The sequence below is a fragment of the Lactuca serriola genome, chromosome 8 (genome assembly GCF_051521515.1).
Source record: "Lactuca serriola cultivar US96UC23 chromosome 8, Lser_US96UC23_V15, whole genome shotgun sequence".
Lineage (NCBI taxonomy): Eukaryota > Viridiplantae > Streptophyta > Magnoliopsida > Asterales > Asteraceae > Lactuca > Lactuca serriola.
In genome coordinates this window covers 267770199-267794043 of record NC_136415.1, presented here as the reverse complement: position 1 = coordinate 267794043, position 23845 = coordinate 267770199, and positions in this window count along the sequence as shown.

Sequence of the window (23845 nt, the reverse complement as noted above, 5' to 3'; positions counted from 1 at the left end):
TTTGATACCATCTGGGGTTTGTGTCTCCCTTTTGTTAGACTGAGCCAGGCGTGTCGTTCATTCGACGCTCTCCTGGAGTCTATGATTTCTTTGACTTAGTCAACAGTATCTCCTGCTGAGGCATATGATATTTTCCCTTAGTACTTTTACTAGTAATATTATCCTACTTTCCATAAAGTCAAATACCATATTAATATTTCAAGGAAATTACTCTTTAAAAACATTACACTGTCGGGTCTTGGTAGAAGACTACTTATAATTAGAAAATATAGGATTTTCTGGAAATGACTTTAATACACCATTGATTCTAAACTACTACTTTTTATAAAGTTATTTAAATAAAATGACACTAAATACTTATGAACTCACCAACATTTGTAAAAATGCTGATACTCGCTTTCAAATAACTTGTATTCTCAGGTCAGCAATAGACAGGTACATTCCAAGAGCTTTTGGATGAAGACAGTTTAGTACCAAGTTGCACCTATATGATTACTTGTATTACTTTGATGTTTCTATGCAATGTAAACTATGTAAAACTATTTCTATTAATGCAATGATTTTTGTACTTTGATTACTATACTGCATATGTTGTGATACTTGACATGACGTCATCCACCCCAGAACGTTTCCGCCATTCCGGTTTTGGGGTGTGACAGATTGGTATCAGAGCATTGTTTATAGTGAGCTAACTATATCAATTCATAAAAGATATACAACCTATAAAACATAGGGATAAAACACTCTGACCAAAAATTATACTTTAAAATATAACCATATTTTACCAAAGTATAAGAACATCCATAATCTAAACACTCGAACACAAGTATCACAAGAAGAACAAGAATAAAAGTCTTTGGATGTTGAGCCCTATAGTCAAACCTAGGCAACTATGTAATCGTAAGCTGGAATAAATGTAACTTGATCAACTACATTTATTCGAGATGCGATGAACGTGTGCACGGGAGTGATAGTGATGTTGCAACAGGTCTCAAACTTACCAACTAGGAATGCTAGAGCCAAACATAAAGTTTAAAAATACTATGGGAGTATTTTGGAATACTAAAAGACTCACATTAATCGCAGAATGATATTCAGAAGATAAGAAACAAAAAAGAATTAAAATACCATAGGGGTATTTTAGGAACCATAAATAACCTTGTGTGAAGAACTAAAAAGATCCTTATTGATATACCTACAATTACAGAGGGTATACTCCCAAGGTTATATATAATAAGGATCCCATAGGCTAAGAATGTGTGGTTTTGGTCTACTTCCTTTTCCTCGTTGGGATGTGGATATAGAGTAGTATCACATATTCGAAGGCCTATCGGATCTAAGTTATATATGATTTGTATACCCTATGTAATCGTAGCAGGACTCGATATGGAGCACCCAGTGAAATGTTAATAATCTCTTAGGATTATTTAGACATTTCCATTCTCGCACGAACCCTGTAGAAAACCCTATCCACTTCCGTATTTGACAGAAGAGTTAATTTAGACCCAGAAGAGGTTCATTGAGAAGATTTCCAGTTCGGAAATAAATGAACTAGGTCGAGACTATTGAAACCACCAAGTGCCTATATCTCTATAGGGACATCGGTGGGAAATCCGCCTAAACTTCCGAGATTTCCAGTCATCCATCATGAAGTGATGACACCCAGCGTCGGATTTGGAAGTAAGGCAGAGTAGAAATTCAATATGTCTATAGGAGGAGAGAACCCTAGGTAACTACCCGAAGGAAACCAACGCCGGTCCTAGTCGAAGATACGAGGTAGACAGAGGTAGCCAATACATGGAACCCAAGAAGTGTCTCTCCTCGTGTTCGTCACGCTAACACACCTATAAAATAATACAATTTAGTGAGCTAGTGATTACACTACTCACGCTATGTGTTAGGTAAATCGCCTTTTCCCATTGCAAGTAATACGATTAGAGCGGATCCACACACCTCTGTTGAGGGTGTTTAGCCATAAGTCTTCATGAGCCTTTCTTCCCGCGGTCTTCGTTTCAAACTGTTCTCAAATCTTTCCAAGCCGGAGAGTGAAACCTTTCCCAGTATAAAGGTAACTTAGTAGGAACGACTCGCATCTTATGGCTTTTCCGACACTCATACTTTTACCTTGAATACCAGGACTAGATCATAGGGATGTAGGTCGACACTCAAACAACCAATATCCGAAGCAAGGGAAAAATTTAGGCCTAATATAGTAAGGACAAATACGTCCAGGGTTAACCCTCATCTCTCATCAGCTTGTGTTCCTTTCCGTGTAGGGAAAACCATGTCTCCGAGGAAGCGTAACCCATCCACCGGCAAGAAACCGACTCTCCTATTCGATGAAGCTATGTTCCAAGCTGCAGTCTCGGCAGCCGTAGCAGCTGTCATGGCTCAACTAAATGCTAAAAATGCCAATGTTAGCAAGAGCCCTATCGGAAATTCCGATTCTAGTAATGGACAGCAACAGCCAACCTCTGTATACCCAGCCACCCAAGAACCTCCACCAAATCCAATGAAGAGAATGTTCAAGAATGAGGAGGGAAGTACCTTGGCTCAAGGACCTTCCGAAGGGCAACGAGCTGAGACAGTCAATACCCCTACCAACCCTTCTATCCCGACTTCAAGAAGACCATACCTAGGAAACCTCCCCCACTGCAGCAAGTGCAGCTACCATCATCATGGTATTTGTCGGGAACTCTTTTGTGCTAGGTGCAACATGAAGGGGCATACTACTCGCGTCTACAGAACCCCGGTCGAGTTCATTACATCAACCACCAATGCGGCGACCAATATAGTTTGCATCTATGTGGTGAAATGGGACACTTCAAAAGGGACTGCCCGACCGAAGGAAAAGACAAGGACACAGGAGGAGTCTAACTCTAATGCTTAGGGAGAAACATCAAGGAACCTGGTAGATTTTGGTACGTCTCTCAATCTCAGATAACTAACCGAAAACATTAAAAGGTTAATTCTAAATATAAATACTTCCCCATTAAGGCGAGAGTCGCATCACTGTTGTTAAAATTAGAATTTCATCAGGTGAAACTATAATGGCTAAATATATACATTACGGCCATGTATAATTGAGATGGATAGACCTAGAGTGAGTGAATGCCGCCTCATTTCTTGTTCCTCGTTTGGTTGTGGATTTAGGGCGGAGTCGCTCAGTCAATAGTCTTCCCCACCTTAATTATACATGACTAGTATATGTGAGGCGATTATAGAAATGCCTTGTGAGAATCCATTCATGAAAAGGTATTTTACTCAGAAATACTCAGGACCCTCTAAAGTTCCGCATCGACTCTATCGGTCCAAGTATCCGCGACAGTGATACACGGGACGAAACCCGAGACGCCTAGAACTTGTGTGCCTATTCGGCACATGACTCTATCGACCCTCATTCTATATCATGTTGAAGTATGCCAACTTTGAAGCCTCTATTAATCATGGTTCGACTCCGTGCAACCATGTGTAAATCCTTAGTGCTGTGTAAAAAGAACTTTCTCCATATCCATTCAGCAAATAAAGGTTCTCCCGAACCTAAACAAAATAAGAATAATAAAACCTAATGCGATCCGTCAGTCGTCACGTTTATTTCAAACCTTCCGAAGTACCCAGGAGAAGGGTACCGCGCGTTGTTAACCAACCCTTCTTAGAAATATAGAAACCGAAGCAAAAGACATTGCAGGCATTCCAGAAGACGATAACCATCCGAAGCAGACACCGTAGAAACCCATAAAGACCCCTCGCACCTCGCAAGTCAGGTTCGTGAATCTAGAGGATAGAACTCATGGGACTAACCACTATAACTGAGTATATGCATAAGGGTGGTATATAATTGATATAAAAAAGATTTAAGATGTTTGCTTCCTCCCTACTCCCTGTTCCTCGTTGCGTTGTGGGTCTGGGGTGGAGTCGCACAACTGAACATCCTGCCGACCTCAATTATATACGGCTTGCGTACACCAAGTATTAGTGGTTAAGCCAAGTATGAGCACTACCACGAACCTCATAATAAAACCCTTCATCCTAACCCCTGCAGGTTGATCTACTATAATGACCGCAAATCCGAAATTTGTTGGCATCCTGGTTAAGCCAACATAGTAGCTAACACCCTCAGTTGATAAAGAAATCTGAGTCGTAAGAGTCAAGGACATTGACTGCGACCCTCAACTCACGCTTAATCCCACGAATTAAGCATCTCAGCGGATATCCCGGAAATCTAGAAGCTGCGATAAGTTAGACTCTTAGAAGAGTGGATGAAGAGATTAAAGTTCCGAGTGATGGAACCCTATACTCACTAGATTTGACCTAGATCGAGAAAACTCAGAACCTTCGGAAGAATAGTTGCAGAAGATGTTCGCACTACTCAGGCACTTCGTCCGCCCCGTTACCGACGAGTAGTGCCTAGGACACTCCGCCCCCTTACGTGAGAGAAGTCACCGTCGCCTTGTAGATGATAAACTGTATTCTCCGAAGTGAACACTAGAATGCCGAGAACCACAGGATAACCTCCGCAGCCATGAATATTTGAATAAAGTGCGAGAGTAGGTTGCGTTAAGCCTTATAACCCAGATCCCGAAGAGATTATAGACTTGACACCAGTCTAGGTGTTAGTCGATGGGTTATACGAGAGCACGCGCTTTCTGCAACTAGAATAAACCAATGCCTTAGAGAATAGGGCATATCTTAGTGATTCATTGGACTACTAGGTGCTCCACGAATACTATCTCGCGCAGAAATAGTAGAATCACCTCATGAGATAGTCCAACACTCGTTTGGTGAAACCCTATCTCCCCGACCCTGAGGGTTTCCGTTAGAAATATCTCAAGAATCAGAAGTGCATGTTCATTTTGCATGAGATTGAGATAGACACTTTGCAGCAAACAGATACCCGTAGACACGCAATCCATCCGATGATCTAGAAACAACTTGAAGGACTACACTTCCAGTATGAGAGAGAACGTTTGGAACTTCGGAATGGCGATCACGCCATGATGATCTCACCATAGAAGTACACTATGTTCTAAGTACTGAAAAGCTCTATCCTTCTGAGATTTTAGGACCATCCGAGGTTCTTTACGGAGATTGGTCCAACCCTCGTCATGACCACTACTACTTTCAGAAATTCCACAAGTTTCACCCCAGATCGAACCAATCTTTGTATCCCACTCATCTTGATAGAAACCATTGGGAACCCTAACTTCGTAGACGAACCTGTAGGAATCGCTAACTACACGAGACGGAATTCTGCATCCCGTAAGTGAAGATTCGCTAGAAGGCCAAGCGAAGACCAGAGTTCACTTGAGAGTGCGAGGACCAACCGAATAGGAAGTACCTTCATCTCATTACTCGGTCATTCATACCTACTTCCTTGCCTAAACCTGAATTTCGGGATGAAATTCCCCCTAATGGGGGGATGATGTGACAACCCGAAATTTATTCCGTCATATTTAACCCCTCCTTCCGTTAATAAGCCTCGTTTTATTAAACTATCCGTTAACCTTTTGGAAGAGGTCAATTAATGTGGGACTTTTATAATGACTTGGTAAGGGTTGAAACAAATTAGAAACACCCACAAAATACCCTTAAAAATTTTTAGTTCAACCAAGTCAAGATACGACCACTAAATCGGGTGCGACCAAAAGCCCCGTTTAACAGCAGTATCGGGTAGATTTCCACTGAGCCCCAACTCAAACCCCTATATAAGGGTGAGTGGAGTCCATTTGAGACTTTTTCACTCTCTCTTCACTCTCTCTCTCTACAACTTATTTTCGAGCCAAAAAAACGTCCGTTTCGAGTCCCAAACGAGTAAGTAATCTACCCTATCTTGTTGTATAGCTTATTTAGCAAGCAAATTCGAGTTTAAGACATCAAATAGGGGTAAGATTATGTGTTTACGGCCCAAGAACACTCTTGGACCATGAACACCCTTAAATGGGGTTTTTAAGCCCCAAAACCCCTCAAAACTACCCCTAAGGCTTAGATATGGTTAAATGACTAATGGGATCGGACTTAGAACACCTTGAACTTAACTTTTGTGGAGTAAACTTGAGTTTACTGCCCAAGATCATGCTTGGGCCATAAACTCCTCTTCATGGGGAGTAAAATCAAGTTCAAGTGTTAGAAATGCCCTCAAACACCTCCTATGGCCTTGGAAAATATTTAGAAGCAACCCGCATTGAAGTAAAGGCTTTAAACTTCAATTAAACCAAGGAAATAGGAGTTTACAGCCGTAAACCCCCATAGAATTGGTCCATGGGCCATAAACTCCTATTAAATGCCCAAATGATGCCCTAACTTCTTCATTTGACTTGGAAAAATACATAGGACATTTTTCTCTCTACCACTTAAGACCTTAAAACACCAAAAGAACATGCATATAGGAGCTTACGGCCGTAAAGTCCTTGTTTAGGGCCGTAAACTCCTCAAATGGTCCAATTGATGCCTTAAATCCATTCATACACTTTGTATTTGGACCTAGACTAATTCTACAAGTGATATAAGACCTTTTAGCATCCTAGAACAACCTCACCATGAGTTTACGGCCGTAAACTCATCGGGGTATGGTCTTAGGGCCGTGAACTCTATAAAGAGTTTATTCTTGAAGAGTAAACTCCCTATCTAAGCCATACACACCCTTAAATGTTACCCGGGACACCCTTAACACTTAATCAAAGTGTTTTTCGCCCTTTAGGATGCATATAGGTGTTTAATTAGTATTATATTTACTAATTGTAAGAAAACATATGTCATCATATGTTAATAGGTCACTGAGTGTGCTCAAGTCTTTACTTGACACTGAGCACCCAACCGACACTTTCGTTCGATCCGCTTACAGCAAGTGAGTTCATACCCCTGAATTAACCTTTTAAATGTTTTTACATGCTTTTATGGGGGGGGGGATACAAGTTAAAACATGCCAGTTATCATATCAATCACATGTGAATGATAACCCGCATGCACAAGGATTTATTACACCGTCAACTGTTTTACAGAGTATGATACTGCAAATGGTTTTCCAAAATGTCTTTACTTGTTAAAAGCTTTTCTCAAATTGTTTCTCACGCTGTATGTTTTACTTCAGATCCTGTTACAGCAGTAGTTTAAACAGAGGATTTCTTTACCCAAAATGTTTTATGAAAGTTTCATTTAAAACTTGTTTATGAAAGGTTTTCAAAGGATTTCTAAAGGTTTTCTAACTGATTTTATAAAACAATACCAAATCGTGATTTTCTTTAGTATAAAGGTTTTCCAAAGTTTTCACCAAAGTTTTCTTCCATGCTTTTATACTCCTACTTTGTTAGATATTACTGTTTCGTTATACTTCCACTTAGTTAATGCTCTTACTTAGTTAAATGCTACTGCTTTGTTAACGCTTTTACTTCGTGATACACTTTTACTTCGTAATACGCTCCTACTTCATGATACACTCCTACTACACGATACGCTCCTACTTCACGATACCCTCCTACTTCACGATACGCTCCTACTTCACGATACGCTTCTACTTAGTTAAATGTATGTCTGTGCTTGTATAAGTTATATAAATAATGTTTAAAGGACTTAGGAAGGCTAGTTCGCCCTATTTCCTTTTCTTCATTGAGATGTGGTCTGGTGGGATCGGATATCCGTCTGAAGGTCGTTTGATCATTGGTTATATATTATGTATACAAGCATAGACATATAGGTTTACATCGGTCAGTTCAGTTGTGAGTCTCTATCATTAGTCCAGTATTTTACATCAGATCTCATTATACAAGATGCATCTTCAGGACATGGCCTTCTCCGTTGTCTAGTTGATAACCAGAGTCTCCTGTAGGGAGAGTGGGCATTGTGTGTATAGATCTATACGGGATTGACACCACCACACCCTGACTGCTAGCTACAGTCCATGACCTACCAAGCCAAGGGGTGACGAATGTCAGATTCTTTCCGACGCTTGTAGGGTGTCAAGTTCTCTAGTGTGTATCAGTATGGTTACGAGTATCTCGGGGTTACCTTATAATTCATGGCTTTAAGTCAACGGGAATTTAACACTGTTTTTAGACCTTGCTAGACATATCATTCAGTTGATACTGTCTGGGATCTGTTTTCACTGTTTTTAGACCTTGCTAGACGTATCTTTCATTTGATACCGTCTGGGGTCTGTGTCTCCCTTTTGTTAGACTGAGCCAGGCGTGTCGTTTATTCGACACTCTCCTGGAGTCTATGATTTCTTTGCCTTAGTCAGCAGTATCTCCTGCCGAGGCATATGATATTTTCCCTTAGTACTTTTACTAGTAATATTCTCCTACTTTCCATAAAGTCAAATACCGTATTTTGGTAATGATAATATTTCAGGGAAATTACTCTTTAAAAACATAACACTGTCGTGTCTTGGTAGAAGACTACTTATAATTAGAAAATATAGGATTTTCTGGAAAGGACTCTAATACACCGTTGATTCTAAACTACTACTTTTTATAAAGTTATTTGAATAAAATGACACTAAATACTTATGAACTCACCAGCATTTGTAAAAATGCTGATACTCGCTTTCAAATAACTTGTATTCTCAGGTCAGCAATAGACAGATGCATTCCAGGAGCTTTTGGACGAAGACAGTTTAGTACCAAGCTGCACCTATATTATTACTTGTATTACTTTGATGTTTCTATGCAATGTAAACTATGCAAAACTATTACTATTAATGCAATGGTTGTTGTACTTTGATTACTATACTGCATATGTTGTGATACTTGACATGACGCCATCCACCCAGAACGTTTCCGCTGTTCTGGTTTTGGGGTGTGACAAACTCTTTCAGGATCTTTTAGACTCCCACTGTCCTCTTGACATATAAGACTCTCTCGCCAAGAACCATTCCTTGACAAACACATATTCAAGAGATAGTGCAGATTCTTATCAAGACAAACACATCACACAATTGGCCTTAGTTGGTCTTTGTTTTATCCAAAACATCATAACTTATCAATTTCAAATGTACAAGAGTAGAATACATTTTACTGTCACATTTGAAAAGTGTTAATAAACTTTCTTTAAGATGTGTCACTCAAATTACAATCTTGGAGTATGACTCTAAGAATTGTTTTGGAACGAAGTATGACTCATCTTCTTGATTTAACCACTTCAACAATTCATGAATCCTCTTCTTAGCCATAAGAATTCACTAAGATGTCCTTAGAGGATCAATTGTGATATGGTTTCATAATCATTAATATGATCACAAAACATGATACTAAAGTACTCTCCTATCTTTTCAGATTTAAGAAACGTTTATCTTTCTGCCTAATTTGATTGTTCTCATTCGTTCTGCCATACATTGAAACTTTTCCAATGTTTTTGAATTATACTTGAACTTGTAAGTATAACCTTATTTTCTAAGCTTTAGTAAATCATGACGAATAGATTTTGCGTGACGCACATATACATATGAACAAGGAATTAGTCTTAATTTTCCAAAGATGAAAAATTCTCATTCATCATACAATACAACTTGCATGATTCCAAGTTTCTGTCCAATTGAAACTTGGGTGATGAGAATCTTTCCTTATTTGGTAAATTTAGACACTACCACAAATGAAAGAGTCAAATTCATATTTCCATTATTGCTAGAAACATACAAATATCAATTTTCCATAAATTCCATTGCAAGGAGATGTAAAATAAAACAAAATCAAAATTTTATTTATTTATAAAATGCGGAAAAAACTTTTTCCTTACAATGCAACTTTAAATGAAAACTATGCTATTACATATTCCCTAGCAATCTATCATAACTCCTAAGCAGTAGCTCAAAAATCCGATCTTTGAACCATACGATTGAAATCCATCTTCGCGTTCAAATTCAACATACTCTTCTTTTAAGCTTCCTTCATGCAACCTAGTCACATTATGTATTAAGAATCAACAATTAGGAACTTAATAGAGTTAGATAATGGACTTACCTGAAGCAGAGTCAAAAGTTTTGATTCTTCCTTCTCTCAGATCTTTCAGGTAGCTAAGGCAGCTTCGCAACCAATGCCCCTTCTTTTGGCAATAGAAACATATGGACTCTTTGGTAATGGTACATGAGACTATCTCAGACTTAGCCTTTCTCTTTACCATTTGGTCAACCAAGTTGACTATGGTCGATCCCTTTCCATTGGGAAGATAAAGCTTTTCTGGATTTCTAATGTTACCATTGTCAATGTCCATGGAAGTTTGGGAAGTTGATCTTCCAATCAAATTTGCTTTACAGGTGCTCGAAATCATTGCTGATTCAGCAGCATCAAGCAAATAGGTAAGATCGTTAAGGGTCATGTCATGGTTTGTCAAATAGTAGTCCTAAAGGAACTAATTATGTGACTTAGAAAGTGATTGAAGAACCTAGTCAACAACCAACTTCCTCAAGACTTTGACACCCAACTCTCTCGGCTTGTCAATACGTGACTTCATCTCCAGGATGTGAGCACACTTAGATTTTGCTTGCCAATAGGGCTTGAGTGACCTTGAACTATTCAAGAACTTGTGGGTTAGGAGAATAATTGGAGGAGGTGGAGGAATTGAAGTATGATTTCCATGATCCAACCACAAGACATCATCTTCATTAGGAAAGCTTGTTCCAAGGGATTTGGGATGATCATAGATGTCTGAACCAGACATCTAATATGGGAGATATTCAAGTTAGTTGATTTATGTCCTTAATATAACACCCAATATGAAATATTAAGGCTAGGACCCAACACAATATTTTACAACTTGGAAGTGGGATGCCGTAATCCAAGCTATAAAATATTTGAAGGTAGGCAAATGACGATTCACCAATTTCCACCATGAAGAACAAAATAGATATTAGGTTTTAATTGGATTGAACTCCTAGATCTTTTGAGATTCATTGAACTTTTCAATGACATGTTTAAATCTCGATTGTGCCCTCTCAGGTTTGTGACTGGGATGCCGAGGATTACAAACAAGGTGTGAATAACCATGCAAATTAACTTGGTGCTCTTAATTTTATCACCTAATCGATGTGCCGGTTAACCACATGCGCTCCACCGATCTATGATAAACCTTAGCCACCCTTTTCCAACCTTGTTAAATCCAAGTTAGTGTACTGGTTAACCACACGTGCTCCACTAACGACTTAAGCAAGGTGAAAAGTGAAATTTCATGGGTTAGAACCAAATTCACATTTTCCTAAGTAGCTAATATTGGGAATTTATAAGTGTTTAGTTACTTAGTATTTATCATTATACTTTTAATGAAGGGAGAATTATAGTCCTGTCCTACCCGTTCGGCTAACGACCCTCCACCAGTCAAGGAAGCGGTGGGTGAGAGTGGACACCCATTAAACTTCCATTTTATAGGCAGTAACCTTATACCCCCTTATAGACTGGCTTCGTGAATGAGGCCTACTAACGGTAAGATTGAATTGATCTTATAAATATATATTATTAACTCATAATACTATAAAGTATAAGGGTTGAATTTTAATTTTTAAAACTCTAGGGTTTCGAATTAAAGTGTGTGTGAGACTTTACAAATTCCAAAACTTGAGGGAAAGTTTTGAAACTATTCAAAAAAATTTCATTTCTATAACATATGAGTTTAATATGGCTTTTAATGGCAAGACTCTTGAAAATCCATAACTTGAGGACAAGTTATGGAGGTCATAAAACAATTTATGGGAAAAGACTCTTCAAGTTCATGACCTAAGACTCTTTAATAATTATTTTAAAGAAAAACTTTTTGTTTTCCATAACTTGAGGACAAGTTATGGAATCCATTAAAGGCCATTTAGATCATCTAATAAACAAACAAACATGTTAAAGAAAACTATGATCTAGATTAAATTTATATGAACAAGACAATTCAAGTCAAACAATGTTCATGTAATTAGCCTAACCATTAAACTAATACAAAACATGAATCTATTGACAATTATCTTTGTAATTGGATTAGAATAATCATTACCACATCAAAAAACATGTTTACAAGTTCAAAAACATCTTAGGGTAATGTTCCTAGTCCAATTCCAGTCATAAAACTCAAATATATGCTTTCAGGGGGTCCAACTCGTCGAGCGCATGAACCAACTCGACGAGTTGGATGAATTTGTGCATGGACTCGGCGAGTCCGTCAGTGGACTCGGCGAGTCCATTGTCCAAAACAGCAGAAAATCGTTTTTTTCAGCATTTTTCCAGCAAATTGCGTCAAGTATAATTGAAAACAAACCTGGCTCTGATACCACTAATGGGATTTGAGCATTCTAACACTCCTATGGTGTAGTTGCAACCCTATAAACCTTGGATCTATGTTTTCTCTATTATACATGCAAATATTCAATATTCCAAGGTTTTATCCTAACTACCTTAATATGAAGCAACTATACTACAAAAGCCTAGTTAGATGACATACCTTTTGATGGATCTTGAAGTCTTGATCTTTAAGAGCTTAACGCCAATAGTGTGGAAGCCTCAAGTGGAATCACAAATCACCAAAACACCTTGGAAAACTTGAGAGAATAGAATGCACCCTAGAAATCAGCCCACTCTTGTATCCACACAAACTAGTGCCATTTCATGTGCCAAAGACCTCTTTATATAGTATGGAGGATTAGGGTTACATTCATGTAAACCGTAATACCCATGAACTTTGATTTCCATAGGATCCATGGGTTATAAACTCCATGGACTATCCATGAAAGCTTAGCCCAACCTAAATGAACTTGGCCCATGCTACATATATAAGAGTCGATATTTAATTAGTTCCTTTTTGATCACTAAATTAAATCTAAATTAATTCTTGATCAATAGTAATTAAATAATATGATTCCATATTAATATATTAGAACTTATAATATATTAATATAAACCATAAACATACTATTCTCAAAAGACTATCCATATAAATTGTTCCGGTGAAGTGCAACCCAAATAGATCATGCTACTCTCAGGTCGAATACATACCAATAATAGTTATGGGCTTAGATATCTAATCCAACATACCTCTCACTAAAAGTGATGTCGAGAAACTCCATACATATCAGATTGCTTTTTCCAAAATGGTTTTTAGTATTCCACCATCTCTCTTTGAGCATATTAATTTGTGCAAATCTGCCAAACAGATTTGGGATACACTTCAAGATTTGTATGATGGATCAAAAATATGAAGGATAAGCGATTGAAATTTATGGTCAATGACTTCTACACCTTTCTTACCAATCTTGGTGTCACACCCCCGAACCAGACGGCGAAAACGTCCGAGGGCTCGCGTGACTTAAATTGAATATCATCACAATGAATATACATGAATCATAACATAAACATCACCATGCATCAATATATTACAACTGGAATTGTTCACATCAAGTACATTGTTTTAACGTGACAAATCCATACATAAACTGTTTCATAGTTTTCTATAACAAAACACACTAACATACTTGGTACTTATTCCTCGGCTTACCTGTTACCTGAGAATACAAGTTATTTTGAAAAATGGTCAACATATGGAAGGTTGGTGAGTTCATAAGCAATGTTGTGATAAAAATGATTTGTGTAGTTTGTAAAACCCATAAAATCCAATATTTTCTAAAAAGACCATTGTTTATAAAAAGGTGTGAAGATCCGTAAATATATGCATGATGATTTCAGCACATGTATAATTGAAAAACTTTGTATTAACCGTAAGTGCAAAATGTTGAACTTCCCCGGAAAACCCGATGTTTTCTAAAAACATAAAATACAATTATTTCTCAAATGGTGATACTGCCACAATGAATGATTTTTGATTACTCTTCCTTGATTACTCGGGTGGTGTTGGATTAATTAAGGTATGTGGGTTGTTATAATCATGCATTAGTAATAACTAGTTATCACTATAGTATACGAACGATCCTTAGAGGCGTCGCCCGTTATCACTCACTTAATCCAACAACCTTGTTTACCATTGATTAACAACCTGAATTTGTTTACTTTGATTACTCATAAGCCTAACAAACAAGGAGAAGAGGAGTACGAAGTGCTGCTACTTCTGTGAGTTATTTTAGGCTGTCGGGGATGCAAAAGACACGTTGGCCCATCTCGCATTTGATTACTTTGACCTTATGACAATACTAATGGATCACTAGGGCCCAATAGCACTTAAAAAGTCATTGAAGGTCCCTTTATATGGTATTGGGTCATAGAAGGCCCAATAACATATAATCATTATCCCCTTGGGCCCAAAGGTCATGTTAATGGACTTCAAGATCCAACAAGCATGATTTGAGGCTTTCAGCCAAAGGTCTTTGGAATGTTTACTTGTCTTAGGAATTGTATAATGGTAGGAGTATATGATTGTACGATTTGTTATTTTTGCATCGACTCGAGACCGAGTGATTTGTTTATAACGATATTTAGAGTTATACATGTATTTGTCTTTCGATGTTTTTGTTGTAAGCCGTAGATTAGTATTTTTGACTCAATATTCTATAAATAAAATAATTGGTGTAAAAATAGATGTTTAACCTTTTTAGCCCCTTTCTTTTTATAAAATAACAATTTTAGTCTTTTATATAAAAGAAAAGTCATTTTAAGCCCTTAAAACATTTTCTTGACACTTTTGCATCATAGACTTGTTTAAATGATGTTTTTAGCTCAAAGTTTATTCGTTTGCAAATTTAGCCCTTCCAGAAAAGTGTTTTTCGGTTTAAAACCCAAACTTTTGCAACTTTTACAATTTTGGCCCAAAATCTAAAAACTTTGCATTTTTTATCCTTTTTGGAAAAGAAAAGCATTTTTAACCCTTGAAATAGTTTTGTTACACTTATTATCCCCTGTTTTGAAGAATTTACCATTTTAGCCCCTTTAAATGCCATATTTTCACAAATTTTAGGCTTATTGGGCCGCCCAAAGTTGAGCCTATTAAGCTAATATTTACATTTTAAGTCCTTTGAAGATCATAATGTTCATAAAAACAACTATTTTAACTGTTTTGACTCTTTTGACCTTTAAGAAAACGAGATTGGCAACTTTTAACCCAACTTTTGTATTTTTCACAATTTAAGCCCAAAAATGGGTTTTATGTTAAAATATGTTTATCACAATCTTATAAGTTAATATTCTTAACTTATTAGTGTAATATAGCTTAGATCATGTTTATTTTCCTTCTTATGACATAGATCTCGAGATTTCTTCCCTTTTTGTTTACATATTCAACACAAAAACACATAAAATCACACATACATGCATAAAATCATACATAGCATACACATACACATAGATCTACACATTTTACTTGTATTCTCCCCCATAAAACTTATGAAAACTGAAAAGAGAGGGGTATGAAGCTCACCTTTGCTTGTTGTTTTTGGTTTAGAAGGAAGAAATGGAGAAAGTTTCGATCCTAGCAAACCTTCTTGGAAGATCTCGCACTTAGAGGCTTCTAAGATGGTGATCATGAGTTTGAATAGATTAGGAAGAGGTTTTTGATGAAATGAAGTTGCTAGATCATAGATTAAACATCAACTTACCTTAGATGATGAATTTTGTGGAATAATCTCCTTGAAAAAGCCCTTAGATCTCGAAAATTTGATGAAGAATGAAGAGAGTTTCTTTGAGAGTGTTTATGTCACACCCCCAAACCAGAACGGCGGAAACGTTCGGGGGCGGAGGACGTCATATTCAGTATCATAACAGTTCATAGGAAGGAAAGTACACACCACCATAATATAAATATATTTGAAAAGTTTACATGATTGTATAGGTTACATGATTGCAAAAGAAATCAAATACAATATGGTGATCCAAAATATGTTACTAACGCCAGCGCGTTAGTCTTCAAAAGTAGTTGCTACCTGGTCTAGCGGTTTCCTGAGAATACAAGTTATTTCAAAGAAAAAGTGTCAACATTTAAGTTGGTGAGTTCATAAGTGGTGTTTTGAGAAAATGTATGCCATTCGAAAGTGAGTGTATGTTTTCCAGAAAATCCCTTATTTTCTAATAGATGTATGAAACGAGTTTGAAAGATTGTTGTATGTACTAAATGTATTTGAACCAGGAAAATCCCTTATTTTCCTATAAGTGAAATGCAGTCTCAAATGACCAAGACTGTAAGCTAAATGACATGCTTAAAAGAATGATGTTGTAAATCGTTATTGTACAAAATGAATGTATTTGAACCAGGAAAATCCCTTATTTTCCTAAAAGTGAAATGCAGTCTCAAATGACCAAGACTGTAAGCTATATGGCATGCTCAAAAGAATGATGTTGTAAATCGTTATTGTACAAAATGAATGTATTTGAACCAGGAAAATTGTAACAGCCCGGAATTCCAGGTATCGTTATATTTATGATTTGGGTGTTTTAAGAGGGGACTCGCCGAGTAGGATCGCAGATCTGGTCGCGGGTTCGCGACTGGACTCGACGAGTCCGGATATGGACTCGGCGAGTCCGCGCTGTTTAGCGAAACCCTAACCGTCCAGGTTTGGGACATATATCAGGGGCCTTATGGCCGTCATTGTTCATCCTAGTCCTTTGAGAGAAACCCTAATTCGATTGTGAGCATCTGGAGCAAGGTAGAAGACCATTATTGATCTTGGAAGTGTTATTTTGCAAGGAGGAAGAGGCTTGGTTAAGGGAACAACAAGAGAAGCCAAATTCTGAGGATTGGGGACACAGAGCAACGTTATTCAGGTAATATTTTCGAGTTGCATTCTTCTATGTTGATGTGCATATGGATTTAGGGTTTATTGAACCCTTTTGTGGCTAGATTGAGTGTTTCTTTAGTCCCCCAAGTGATTGGAACCCTATATTGGGACCCTTGGAAGTCCAGAATGTCCCATGCTTGAGCTTTTCGGGAATCAATGGAGGTTTTGGATTGGAATCCTTATGCCTTAGGTCAAAATGTAAATTATGAGTCATGGGGTGTATTATGAGCACCGAAATGAGGACTTTACGTGATGAACCAGTCTAGGAAGGCCAGACCTATGAATTGTCGGAGCAGATCTGACCTTAGGAAGCAGTTTGAGCGGTTGCATGGCATGGACTCGCCGAGTACGATGAACAGACTCGGCGAGTAGCTTGAAGATTAACTGGGACTTGCCGAGTTGTTCTTCAGACTCGGCGAGTTGAGTCGGGGTGGCCCCGCGATTCTTCCAGGAGGAACTCGTCGAGTCAAGGGGGATACTCGACGTGTAGAAAGGGAATCTTAGAGAATTGGTGAGAACGTGTAGACTCGCCGAGTCGCCCTAGCGCTCGCCGAGTCCGGTCAAAGTTGACCGTTGACCGTTGACCAGAGTGGACCTGTGTTGACTTCTTGGGGATAGTCAACATTGGAGATATAAAGTGTTAACTAGGGACATATGATGTCATAGGAGGATTAGAGCTCGAAGAATCAGGCACGAGGGATTCCCAGGTTGTGAGATATCGAGACACGCGAGGTGAGTCTTCTCACTATACTTACCTTGAGTATGTAACCAGAGTTATGTGACAGAGTATTTGTATGCTATGTATGATATGTGTTGTACTGCATTATTTCTATGTGATTTATGCTGTGCCTGTTTGCAGAGTTGGAACTGAAGGGTTCCTAGAGTTAGAACCTGAGGGTTCACAGAGTTGGGTGCACGGACCCATAGGGTTATAGCCTCGAGTGGCTTATATGTGTTACATGTGTGGTATTTTGGGGAACTCACTAAGCCTCGTGCTTACAGTGTTTTGTGTTATGTTGTTTTCAGGTTTCTTTCAGTATCACGGGACGACACCGGCTTGATTGTACACACCAGAGAAAGAGTCATATTTTGGAGGATCCTGGTTTTCTATGCAAGTGAAAATGAAGCTATGTTTTGTAATTCAATTATGAATGAGATTTTAAACAAGTGTTCTAAGATTTAAAATGATTATTTTAAATGAAAATTTTGTCTTGAAATTTACGGTGTTACAAGTTGGTATCAGAGCCTTGGTTTGAGGGATTCGGATGCGCCTTCGGGTAAATCTAGACTCAAACTGAGGAAGTAAGAAAAGTTTTCAAATAAATAGTTTTTTTTAAGGTGAATAAGAGTTCAAAGAGAAAGCAAGAAAGAGCAGTGTGTACAATCAGCCAGAGCCCGAACGGTGATTTCCCAGAATACCCTTACTTTTGTGTTATGAGATATTTATGATGCACTTTATGAGATATTATTGAATGTTAGAGACAGGCTAGGTATTTCATATCTTAGGACTAGAGTGGCCTGATTTGTGATGCCTTAGCCTAGGACTTGTTGTTATATGTGTTATGCTTTTGAGTATGTGATGAGTGAGAGTATCCAGTTAGAACCCATGAGGGGTAGAGTTACAGAGTTCAGTGGTACTTACGAGGATGAGCCGAGAAGGTGGAGTTATCACAGAGAGGGAGTCCTATGTATTCTTCGATTCCCAAATGCTGCTTGCTTTGTGCTTTGTGGAACTCTCAATGATGGGAGTCAGCTACCAAGTGAATATGACGATATTCAGGAGGTAGATGGCTGGCATCATTAGGAGCTCTTCAGCAGCTGATAGCAAAGAAGTGGGAGGACAACGGAAGAGCCTAGGGAGTAAACCTAGCTAGATGAGTGCGATGGTAGAGTAGAGAATTTCGCTGGGGAGCGAACACGCGCGATGGGATTGGTGAAAGAGCAGGTCGAGCAACTACTTAGGAGCTCCGGGATAGTCCGTGTGGAAAGTATGGGTAGATGTGGTAGGTAGTATGGGCCCGTACTACTGAAAGCAGAGGACCCATACTTGATACAGGGAGTATTCTGAAGATCCTAAGGAGCAGATTGAGGAGTGATGTTATGGTTCGAGTACCATACATCGGAACAGATTGAGGAGTGATGTTATGGTTGAGTACCATACATCGGAGCAGATTGAGGAGTGATGTTATGGTTGAGTACCATACATCGGAGCAGATTGAGGAGTGATGCTATGGTTCGGGTACCATACACCGCAGCAGATTGAGAAGGGATGTCATGGGATGAGTACCATGGTTCGTAGTGAATGATGCTTGGGATTATCTTGTTATCCGGTCATGATTGATGAGGTAGAGATTGGACGCTATGGGTTTTAGGCCTGTAGACCATGATTGAGTTTGGAGAGGCGTCCCTCGAGAGGGAAGGCGAGTGTCTATCAGAGTATTTTGGTAAGGAGTTAGAGGGAGAGGAGAATTTCGGTCTGAGTTGAGCAATCAGTCGATAGAGGAGAGGTCACCTTCTATGTGGGTGGTGCTATTTATGTTCGTGTGCAAGACACGAGAGGCCTGATGTTTTAATTTTGGGTTTGGGGGTAAACCCTGCAGGTCGTTATCGGTGATGATTTCTCCCAGAGTATCAGGTAGCATGTGTGCCGCGAGGCAGTGACTTATCATGAGCAGACAGTCAGTTGGGACTAAGGTAGTCGAGGACCACACCACACCTATTTGAGAATAGTAGGATGTGTTGTAGTGGTATCAGTGGAGAGTTCAGTCGAGTTTTGCAGTGCAGAGAGTTTTCATCTATGTTGGGAGTGGGTCCCTATCCTTGGGACAATTCCGGTGTTGGAGCATTGGTTGATGAGTTGAGGTGAGAGGTACGATGATTTTGCGGTTCAGTCTATGAGCCAGGGATGTTATCGAGCAGTGGAGATGCTTAGTGCTAGATTGGTACGAGATTTGGAACGACTAGAGGCAGTCGTGATGAGAAGTTCTTGAGGAGTTCATCAGAGGTTCAGAGTATAGGGGGTTGATTGATTTCCTTAAGGGGGAATTATCGGGCGTTGTGTAGCACCTTCCTGGGGCAGGTGCGATTTCGCTAGTGAAAAATAGTTGTGGGTTGGTTGTGTGCTAATTGGTGATGGTTCGAACCCTAAGTGGGGGAGAACCGGGTGCAGTATGTAAGAAAGCAGAGATTTGTCAAGAGTAGTTATAAGTGGAGTATAGAGATGTGCTGTAAGAAATCAGGAGACCAGGAATGTCGATGATCGAAGAAAGGGGTCAGAGTGAGTTAATGCGGAAAGTACTTGACGAGAAGGATGAATGTCTCCACGATAGGTGTTTGGTGTTGTTGCAAGTAGATAGAGAATGATTAGACAACCAACTCCCGGGTCGGTATGTGTATCCTTGTTGGATTTGAGCGGTGGAAAATGGGTTCGGAGAATTATCAGCGTATTTAGTAGCGTTAGCGTTTTCTTGTATTCCAATTGAGAAATTGGATACACCGAGATTGCAATTTGGAAAATGCAGATCTAATTTTGGGGTTCAGAGGAGATATATTATTGTGTCTATATGATGCTTGGGGCAGGAGATCAGTGGTTGTGGCAGGATCTTATGGTGTTCTGTTGGGGTATTCTGAGATATCCGGGTATGATATCTTTATTTCGGGGTTACTCGTGAATCTTGAATTGAATCGACTTGTGGTATATCAAATATCTATGGATCTAGTGGGAGCCCTTCGAGTATGGGCATCCAGGGAGATTATTTGAGAGAGTGGATTTTGCAAGGGTGGGCATTTGTTATGTTGATTGCCTCTAGAGTTTGTGATGGATATTCGAGTCGAGTATGGGGAGCCACTGATGATAGACTGCGAAGCACGAGCTAGTGGAGTCGGAGGGTGTTGTGATACTGCGGGGAGCCGTAGTACTCACTAGTCAGAGGGTGTTGTGATACTGCGGGGAGTCGCAGTACTCACTAGTCAGAGGGTGTTGTGATACTGCGGGGAGCCGTAGTACTCACTATTCAGAGGGTGTTGTGATACTGCGTGGAGTCGCAATACTCACTAGATGGCAAGAGAATGTGATGTTGGAATGTTTTCCGAGCAGTGTATGATGTGGAAGAGATTTGGGCTTGAGTAGCCCTAGTATTGAGATTTTGGGGCATGAATGTTGGACCGGGGGCGTGACTGGGGTCTCCGTATCTGTCGGGAAATGTGGTGAGATACACAAGGAATATGCGCAGCAGAAACCAGAGATCAGAGTTGAGACGATCCTCGGTTGGATTGTATTTTTCTCGCATGAGGAAAAGAGGATTTCGTGACTTGCGTGTCACTGTGCCGGGATAGTGGTCACGGGGAGGAAGTTAGTGGGATATTTGGATCATGATATGGGTGACCTTTGGAGGCTCAGCTGTGGAGTCAAAGGCTAACCTGGTGCTCAGTCTCGAAGAGGGATATGAGAAATGAGCTAGAGCTTATCATGAGGTTGTCTGAGGACACTCCAGAGCGAGTGAGCGATTCAGACGCTCGAAGTCATGCTTCGGGCATGTGTATTAGATTTCGGAGGAAGCTGCGGCACGTAATTATCCCTGGTTGAGTTGTCCTATATCAACAGCCATCATTAGCGCATTGGTATGCCGCCCTTTGAGCTGTTGTATAGGAGGTGGTGTCGGACCCTCATTTGCTGAGGAGAGGTAACGCATGGACCCGAGAGTCCTTGCGAGCAGATCCAGAGCATGTGCGATACATGGAGTAGTGGCAAGGTTGTCAAGTGGATTTCCCTAGGTAAGGGAAAAGAAAGGTATGTAACCCCAAAGGGGGGGGGGAAGTGTTGGTTCACGGAAGTGAAGGTAGTAGTGCGAATGGATGATTTGGAGTATGAGGGTTAAACGCGGTGTCTGTTACAGTGGTGTGGAATGACATCATGATGAGATGTCTGCTGAGGACGCGGAAGGGATTCCGCGGGTGTAGAGCCAGGAGGCTCGGAAGGGATCCAGGGAGAGAATCCTGGACTCTCAGTGTGATTCTGATCAGGATATTGGGTATATATCAGTGGTTCATCCTGGGGAGGGATGTTTGAGGATATCATCAGTGTATCAGGTCTTCCAACTTGTGGGTGTTGGGGCTAGTTCAGCATGTGTATGTGATTGCAAGAGGAGAACTCGTGAGAGTTGCTCTGAGAGTGAGAATGGGTCTCTCAGTCGTTCCGGAATGGATAAAGTGGGCTTTGGATCGGGGATCCGGTGGTTCATGGTTTCCTAACCCTTATGGGTCGAGTGATCGTTGAGATTTAGAGCAGAGTTGCATCTTGGGTAATTCTCGGTTACAGAGAGGGATGGGCAGTACAGAGATCGTGCTTCAGTCGACAGAGCAGATTCAGCAGGTTAGACAGAGGTTGTTGACCGCCTAGAGCCGACAGAAAAGTTATGTAGACAGACGCCGGTCCGAGCTTGAGTTTCAGGTCGGCGACTTCGTACTCCTGAAGGTCTCTCCTTGGAAAGGAGTGATTCGATTCAGGAAGAGGGGCAAGTTGGGGCCTCGGTATATTGGGCCTTTTCGTGTGATTGCGAGGGTAGGACGGGTGGCCTACCGTTTGGAGTTGCCAACGGAATTGAGACAGATCCACGACACTTTTCATGTGTCGCAATTGAGAAAGTGTATAGCCGATGAGACGGCAGTAGTTCCATTAGAGGACATCCAGGTGGATGCGAGCCTGAATTATGCCGAGAGACCAGTGTCCATCAGAGATCGGAAGATCAAGGTTCTGAGGAATAAGGAGATACCTCTAGTGTTAGTTCAGTGGCAGCACCAGAAGGGATCGGATATGACCTGGGAGCCGGAGCGTGCGATGCGGGAGCAGCATCCGGAGCTATTTTTAGAGTGAGACTTCGAGGGCGAAGTCTAGTCCTAGTGGGGGAGAGTTGTAACAGCCCGGAATTCCAGGTATCGTTATATTTATGATTTGGGTGTTTTAAGAGGGGACTCGGCGAGTTGGAGCTCAGACTCGCCGAGTAGGATCGCAGATTTGGTCGCGGGTTCGCGACTGGACTCGACGAGTCCGGATATGGACTCGGCGAGTCCGCGCTGTTTAGCGAAACCCTAACCGTCCAGGTTTGGGACATATATCAGGGGCCTTATGGCCGTCATTGTTCATCCTAGTCCTTTGAGAGAAACCCTAATTCGATTGTGAGCATATGGAGCAAGGTAGAAGACCATTATTGATCTTGGAAGTGTTATTTTGCAAGGAGGAGGAGGCTTGGTTAAGGGAACAACAAGAGAAGCCACATTCTGAGGATTGGGGACACAGAGCAACGTTATTCAGGTAATATTTTCCAGTTGCATTCTTCTATGTTGATGTGCATATGGATTTAGGGTTTATTGAACCCTTTTGTGGCTAGATTGAGTGTTTCTTTAGTCCCCCAAGCGATTGGAACCCTATATTGGGACCCTTGGAAGTCCAGAATGTCCCATGCCTGAGCTTTTCGGGAATCAATGGAGGTTTTGGATTGGAATCCTTATGCCTTAGGTCAAAATGTAAATTATGAGTCATGGGGTGTATTATGAGCACCGAAATGAGGACTTTACGTGATGAACCAGTCTAGGAAGGCCAGACCTATGAATTGTCGGAGCAGATCTGACCTTAGGAAGCAGTTTGAGCGGTTGCATGGCATGGACTCGCCGAGTACGATGAACAGACTCGGCGAGTAGCTTGAAGATTAACTGGGACTCGCCGAGTTGTTCTTCAGACTCGGCGAGTTGAGTCGGGGTGGCCCCGCGATTCTTCCAGGAGGAACTCGTCGAGTCAAGGGGGATACTCGATGTGTAGAAAGGGAATCTTAGAGAATTGGTGAGAACGTGTAGACTCGCCGAGTCGCCCTAGCGCTCGCCGAGTCCGGTCAAAGTTGACCGTTGACCGTTGACCAGAGTGGACCTATGTTGACTTCTTGGGGATAGTCAACATTGGAGATATAAAGTGTTAACTAGGGACATATGATGTCATAGGAGGATTAGAGCTCGAAGAATCAGGCACGAGGGATTCCCAGGTTGTGAGATATCGAGACACGCGAGGTGAGTCTTCTCACTATACTTACCTTGAGTATGTAACCAGAGTTATGTGACAGAGTATTTGTATGCTATGTATGATATGTGTTGTACTGCATTATTTCTATGTGATTTATGCTG